This window comes from Sinocyclocheilus grahami, unplaced genomic scaffold, assembly GCF_001515645.1.
Source record: "Sinocyclocheilus grahami isolate Dianchi unplaced genomic scaffold, SAMN03320097.WGS_v1.1 scaffold401.1, whole genome shotgun sequence".
NCBI lineage: Eukaryota > Metazoa > Chordata > Actinopteri > Cypriniformes > Cyprinidae > Sinocyclocheilus > Sinocyclocheilus grahami.
The window spans coordinates 889,387-896,146 of NW_015505580.1; the positions used below are offsets into that span (position 1 = coordinate 889,387).

General features: G+C 35.3%; 1 long non-coding RNA gene across 1 annotated transcript; it reads left to right on the forward strand.

The window, feature by feature from the left end:
• Positions 1 to 4,145: 4,145 nt before the first annotated feature.
• Positions 4,146 to 5,967, forward strand: LOC107550588 (uncharacterized). The gene is made up of 4 exons (XR_001604680.1): positions 4,146 to 4,232; positions 4,525 to 4,630; positions 5,488 to 5,579; positions 5,674 to 5,967. It is a non-coding gene; the product is annotated as an uncharacterized lncRNA (long non-coding RNA).
• The last annotated feature ends 793 nt before the right edge of the window (positions 5,968 to 6,760 follow it).

The window sequence follows — 6,760 nt, forward strand, 5'->3', positions numbered from 1 at the left end:
AAAAATGAAAATATACCCACCCTCAGTCCATCCAAGATGTACAGTAGACGAGTTTGTTTCTTCATCAGAACATATTTGGTCAAATTAGCATCACATCACTTGCTCAGCAATGCATCCTCTGTAATGAATGGGTATTTCTGTCCAAAATACCAGTTCATAATCCATAATAACACTTCCTTCAGTGAAAAAGTCCTTCCCATGTTTAGAACTGTAAACAGCGCTTGATCTAAGCGTAGTTCTCTTCTGATTCAGAATTTTTCACTGGAAAAAGCAATATCATGGATAGAGGACTCATATTTTAGCTGGAAGCAAGTTTGAAGTTGGTTGGAAGATAATGATAATGAATTCATTAATGCATTGCAGCCATTTTCATAGCATTTATCATATAAGTTAATGTTTGTTTATAAATATACTACTGTTAATCCTATCCATATTTTTTCATAATATATTCCAGTTCATTTATACAATTATATATAACTGATGTTAACAAATTGAAACCTTATTGTTAGTTTTACCTGACGAACCTAAAGGTTAATTTGAAATATATTGTAAATGACATGTATAAAATAACATTGTCCAATAGATGTCTTCATGTGATTAAGTGCCAAAATTATGACCTTTGTATTATTAAATCTCTTAGAATTATGTTCAATTCATGTTAGATGTTAGAGAGCAAAAGTGAAAGCATTAAATCCCTGGACAGTGAGCATGCATAAAACATGTATGACAGCACTTCATAAGAAGAGCCAAAAAAGTGCACTGTATAAAGGGAAATGTGTTACATAAAGGGAATTGCACATTGTCACAATAATGGCATTTAAATGGCAAATTTGGATTATTAAACATGTAATGTCACACGGGTATCAGGAAATAAGTGCCAGTGTTAATGTGGTGTAGTTCAACTCAAAGTTCTGTAGTCTATTTACTTGTGGACAAAATATGAGTGATGTCCGATTGTATGTCTTGACATCATAAAGTGGGCAGGACCCAAAAGGTATATAGTTCTGGATGCTGATTAGGTTTTATAGAGATACTGTTGTAAAATGTACATGTAAATGAAGTTCCGGGAGAATGTGAAGGTAAGCAACTGTCTTTTGGTCAGAGCCATGTATAATGTATTCATTGGAGAAACAACAATTCACATCTAATACTTCAGTGTAGTATTATTTTTGTTATTATTTATTTATTTAAATGGTATACATCAAGAGGTCTGTACAAATTGTAAAGTACATAACAACGTGTAGTATTTTGCAGAGTCACACATTTTATAAGGTGTAGGAATGAGACTCATTCTTCCTCAAAGGTGACATTAAGGCACTAAGTGTGAAGTGTAGAATGCTTTGTATATTGCAAATGGAGATTATACTTTGTTTGATTTTCTGTAAATTCTCTGGAACATGCATGGATGTTTTGAACTAACAGGTTTTTTGTGTCACTTTAGTATCAGTATAAATGTGTACACACTATCGGCATGTAGAGGAACTACTCCAGGAAAAGCTGTTAATCTGTTATCATTAAAAAATTGGATCAGGCTTTGAATCTTCAAACAGTACAGAACCGCTTACAACAAGACTACAACATATGATAAAGATGACAGATGAAATGCTGCTCTCACAGATTTTGTTCGAGTTTGAGTCACGTAAGCAACCATTTCAGCTGTGATTAGATAGCACATCTGCACTGATGTTATCAGCAAGTACAGTATTACTAAGTGGTAGCTACCTCTTTATTCTGTCTTTTTTGGGGGTTATGGTTTCCATACCATCTGAAAGTTCACATATTTCTGTATATTTCTGTCCTCTGCTAATGACTGAGTTTTGGATGTTCTATTCGGTCCTCACAATGTGATGTCATCTTTATATGGTCTATAATGAGCCTAGACCTTTTACTAACTCAATACTTTTGTGTTTTGTCTTTATGGAAATATATGCCTAAAGAGAAAAATTGGTATAGTTTGACTTATTTCACGCTTACACACTATATGACATATTTCAGCGGGGTTAAGTTAGTTTTGTTTTCGATATTCGTGACACATTCAAAGATAAATAACTCCAGAACGACTTGCCCTAAAAAAAATCTAAACAATGTGACCGCCAAAAGGGGAAAGCTGATCATGTTTCACAGCCTTCTTTGTCATAATTTTCGCTCGCTTTCGGTAAGGGACCGTGGGGAAAGTGCAATTTTACTTCCGTTTTTTGTTAAGGCTCAGTGGGCTCACAGCCTCTCTTTTTACCCCTTGTGGCTGATTAGGGAATTGCATGTCCAAAATGAACCTTCTTTATGTAATAACTTTAATCAGCAGGAAGATACAGATATGAGACCAGTGTCATTCAATAGAGTGGGACAGTGGACATCTTTTACAAAATTAAATTTTACCCCTACTCGTAGAAAAGGGAATTGCATGTCTAAAATTAACCTTTTTGTAATAACTTTTTACATCAGGGAGACAGAGGCATGAGACCAGTGTCCATCAATAGAGGGGGACAATGGACATTTTTTACAACCTTCCATTTTACCCTTACTGGTAGAAAAGGGATTTGCATGTCCAAAATTAACCTTCTTTTTGTAATAACTTTTGTCAGCAGGAAGATAGAGACATGAGACCAGTGTCAATCAATAGAGGGGGACAATTGACATTTTTACAACCTTCCATTTCACCCCAAGTGGATGATTAGTGAATTGCATGTCCAAAATTAACTTTTTTGTAATAGCTTTTTGCATCAAGGAGACAGAGACATGAAACCAGTGTCAATCAATACAGGGGGACAGTAGACATTTTTCACAACCTTCCACTTTACACCTACTGGTAGAAAAGGGAATTGCATGTCCAAAATTATCTTTCTTTTTGTAATAACTTTCGTCAGCAGAAAGATAGAGACTTGAGTCCAGTGTCAATCAATAGAGGGGAACAGTGGACATTTTTCCCAACCTTTCATTTTACCCTAGTGGCTGTTTAGGGAATATCATGTCCAGAACTAACCTCCTTTTTGTAATGGAGTTTTCTATCAGGGAGACAGAGACATTAATCCAGTGTCAATCAATAGAGAGCGACAGTGGGCATCTTTTACAACCTGTCTTTTTACCCCTACTGGTGGCAAGTGGGATTGCATGTCCACAATTAAAAATGGTAAGATCTTTTTTATTCAGGGAGACCGAGACTCGAAGTGTCAATCAATAGAGGGGGACAATTGACATACGACAACCTCTTTCTTTTAAAATACTTAAACATCACGTTTTGACTGTGTTACTTAATTATAGATTTGGAGTACTCGAAACTCAAATACAACTTTAACGGACTTGGGGTTGTCATGCACTCGGATGCATTTTCACTCAGACTTGAGCCTTTGGCTTTGGGACTCAAAAAATATTTACATCACTGACCAGATGCTTTGTTACAAAAGTGACATTCAGATTTCACATGTGTTTTTAAGTCTTGACATTACTTGCGCAAAAAATTTGCCTCGCAGTGTGCGAATGCCAAATTAAGTTTTCTTTTGCATGTTATTACTACACACTCAAATACACAAAAAGTTGTGTTTAAATGCCTGTCTTGGAGAGTATCCATGTAAATGCAGTCGGTTATGTCTTAAGTGAACCTAAACAGTTGGGAGAAATACAGATGTGTCCAAATAATTGCATCAGGTCTTAAAGCGACAGCAGTGTAAAGCCTGCTGCCGCCGACTGTGTTGATAATGTTAATCAAACAAAACAAAAATAAGAAAATCACTCACTGCTCTTATCTGAATCACTTTAGTAACTTTATTTAATACATACCATAGACTGTAAAAAAAAAAGTTAATCCTGCAGACAGATGTAGCTTTGCACAATACCAGCATCTACAATGATTTTGATCAGCATTTGTTCATAGCAGAGGACTCTATCAATGTCACGAATCCGGTCCATGAACTTCCTTCTGCTAGCCATCAGAGGTCACCCTTTCCAATTTCATTGACTCTCGCACTACACACTGTTGCACATCACCCCGGACTACATATCCCATCATTCATTGCACTGATTGCACTCAGCACGGATTGCACCCAGCTGTTTCATATCACTCCCTCACTATTTAACACTCACTTAGAGGAGAGCACTTAGTCTGTCTCTTAAGCTGATTTGCACTTTTATTTTCTTCATGTCAGCTCTCATCCTGGAAGCGCTACTGGATTGTCCTGTCTGGCTCCATTCTCATCTATTTTGGTTCTAAAGCTCTAAGAGCAAATGAGCGAAGACATGTGAGTGATTAAATATTCTCTCTATTCAATTCAATTTTTTTTTTACTTATGAAGTGCCATCTAAGCTATTAGTCAGACTTTAACTGGTCGAATAATAAAAATAAAAAGTGTTGCCTATTTTTATGCTAATTAAAACTATTTAATTATTTCAACCAATCTAATTCAGTTCAGCTTTAAGAACTTATCGTTTAGATTATTTATGCTAAGGGAAATTCCAGTACTCTTTTGAATTCAAGCTTAAATGAAGTTTACTTGGCTTAACCTCCTTGTAATTGTGCCTTTTTGTCTTAAGTATAAATCCAGGCCATGTAAAAAGATCACACTCACAGGTTGGATGGTGGTTCTGCCAGAAAACCCTGAACATCCAAATATTTTCCAGCTTACTGATCCTGAAAGAGGTACTGTTTTTCATCTATCTACAACTCATGCATGAACATATAATGTATGTGACTTAAAATATAATTCTTCACAAACATAAACTGTTTCACACTGTGATAAAATAGCTACAAAACAATGTTTATGGCTATTTTTCATTCATTTTTTGCATACGACATACAAATGTTTGACATAAAAATGCTTTTGTGCTTTCTACTTTATATTTCGATTCAAAACAAACATTCGTTTCGCAGTCAGAAAAGCTTGCTTTAATTGTGTGGCATTTTAAAACTCTCACCAACCGTCACTGAAATGTCATGCCACTTCCCAGATTGAAGGTGTGAATCAGAAACTTTTGGAGTACTTTCACTTAGTATGGCATTGTAAGCGGCAGGCAGGTGATGGCTAAATTCTTCAGTTTGGTAGGTTTCAGAAATGAAAGAAAACTGGAACATTGTGAAAGATCATCTAAAAGTGATCATGATGCTCTGGTTTTTTTTGTGTGTGTTTTTTTTTGTCTGTCAGCTGTTGTGTTTTCTGTTTTGTCGTTGAACATATTTGCCATTTATATGTAGAGAAAAAAGTTATGTAGTATCCTGATGAGGTTCCAGGAAATAGTTTGAATCAAACAACATTATCTTGATGTGTGAGCACTGGCTTCATGTAGACCTTGATATGTATACAAATGATCTTCTACTGAAAGATGCCCAAGTCCAGATTTGTATAAACATGAAAATATTTGACATAAAAAATGAGTCATTGCTACATAGATTTGATTCAGCAAATTACTTTATGGCTTTATAAATGGCAGATTTGCAATGTCACGCAACTTAATTTGAAAAGACCCATACAAGTTCAATTGTTTTAATCTGTGGTTCAGGTAATGTTTACAAGTTCCAGACTGGATCACGTTTCTCTGCGATTATCTGGCACAGACATTTAGCCGAGGCGTGCAGGAGTACAAGACCACAGGTAAGTGTATCGTGATTCGTGACACAAAATTTCTCATGTAAAATAATTTTGTAATTAACCGGTATATGCAGGAATGTCACATTGTTTTCCACAGATACCAGCAAACCTCATGTCCTTTGAATAGCTGTTTTTTGGGAAGTGGAATACAGATGAAGAGAATAAACCTCATGGAGAAAGACATTGCAGAAGAGTTTATGCGAGGGGGCAGCATGTTGGACCTAACATAGTTGGAAATGTGGCAGCTGTATCTGTTGAAAAAGTCCAAAATTCTTTCAGACATTGCTGACACAGCTGTACTGAGAGAGGATGGTCTTGTGTCTTCAGTTTAGTGGTAACACTTTACAATAAGGTTCAATTTGTTAACATGAGATAAAGGAATAGTTCACTCAAAAATGAAAATATACCCACCCTCAGTCCATCCAAGATGTACAGTAGACGAGTTTGTTTCTTCATCAGAACATATTTGGTCAAATTAGCATCACATCACTTGCTCAGCAATGCATCCTCTGTAATGAATGGGTATTTCTGTCCAAAATACCAGTTCATAATCCATAATAACACTTCCTTCAGTGAAAAAGTCCTTCCCAGGGTTGGAACTGTAAACAGCGCTTGATCTAAGCGTAGTTCTCTTCTGATTCAGAATTTTTCACTGGAAAAAGCAATATCATGGATAGAGGACTCATATTTTAGCTGGAAGCCAGTTTGAAGTTGGTTGGAAGATAATGATAATGAATTCATTAATGCATTGCAGCCATTTTCATAGCATTTATCATCTATGATAAATTCTATCAAACATCTATCAAAGTTAATGTTTGTTTATAAATATACTACTGTTAATCCTATCCATATTTTTTCATAATATATTCCAGTTCATTTATACAATTATATATAACTGATGTTAACAAATTGAAACCTTATTGTTAGTTTTACCTGACGAACCTAAAGGTTAATTTGAAATATATTGTAAATGACATGTATAAAATAACATTGTCCAATAGATGTCTTCATGTGATTAAGTGCCAAAATTATGACCTTTGTATTATTAAATCTCTTAGAATTATGTTCAATTCATGTTAGATGTTAGAGAGCAAAAGTGAAAGCATTAAATCCCTGGACAGTGAGCATGCATAAAACATGTATGACAGCACTTCATAAGAAGAGCCAAAAAAGTGCACTGTATA